Source organism: Buceros rhinoceros, unplaced genomic scaffold (assembly GCF_000710305.1).
Source record: "Buceros rhinoceros silvestris isolate BGI_N320 unplaced genomic scaffold, ASM71030v1 scaffold14064, whole genome shotgun sequence".
NCBI lineage: Eukaryota > Metazoa > Chordata > Aves > Bucerotiformes > Bucerotidae > Buceros > Buceros rhinoceros.
Genome location: NW_010406569.1, coordinates 3,484 through 4,464, shown reverse-complemented (window position 1 = coordinate 4,464; position 981 = coordinate 3,484).

Here is a 981-nt window from a genome sequence, read left to right as displayed (position 1 = left end):
TGGGCGTGCCAGGGACCCCCTGTGTCGTCGGCTTCGTCCGGCTGGACGAGAGTTGCTTCTCCCCGCAGCACTCTCAGGGGTCGCGGGCAGCAGCGGGGGGAGCAGAAGTGAGACTTGCTCTGGAGTTTATGGCAGTTTTGGGTACCTTCCTTTACTTTTTCTTTCTCTCTTTCTTTTTTTTTTTCTCCTCTGGCTGTTCTCTGCTGTGGGTATTTTCCTCAAGTTTTGTTCCTCAAAATAGTGAGAAAAAACCCCAGTCAAAAGTCCCTACAAACAGTTGAACTAGAAACCTCATGTCTAAAATGATGCCACCACCCCATTGCACGGGGTGAGTCAGGCGCGGAGCGAAGGCCCGTGTCAGCCCCGTGTCCTCCCTCCAGCGCTGCACTGCTTTGCTGCGGACCTCAACGGCATGGTCCTGTCCCGCAGGAGCCAGGAGAGGGTGGGAAGGAGAATCTCTCCGTGTGGATGAGAGAGGGCAGGGAGAGGGGATGGCAGCCCGGCAGCCCGGAACCCCCCGAGGGCTGGGGTTCATCCCGGTGAGCTCCAGCCCTTGGCTCCTGGGTACCTGTTCAGGTCCCTCAACAGCAAAGGGAAGAAGCGGCTGGTTCTCAGGCAGGGGCACTGCCGTGGGGTGCATGTCTGGATGCGGTTCAGAATGAAGCCTGGCGCCAGCGCCCGCACAAGTGGGGCCAGCGTGGAGCAGCAGCTGCCCACCTCTGCCGGTGCTGGAGGATGAGCGTGGTGAAAGCAGGAGCTGGGAAGGCTGCCTTAGGAGTGCCGGCAGAGCCGAGCGACCTGCTCTGCTCAGCCCTGGTGGTGCAGGAAGACTCTTTGGTTGGCCAGAACTGCAGAGCACAAGTCTGAGTCTCGAGCCCCTCGACACACGTGCTGGCAGTAATGCGCTGTTTAGATCTCTAAACAGGTACTGGTTTCTGGTGCCTCTTCCACGCCAGCAGAGCGGGCTTTTGGGGGAAGAAC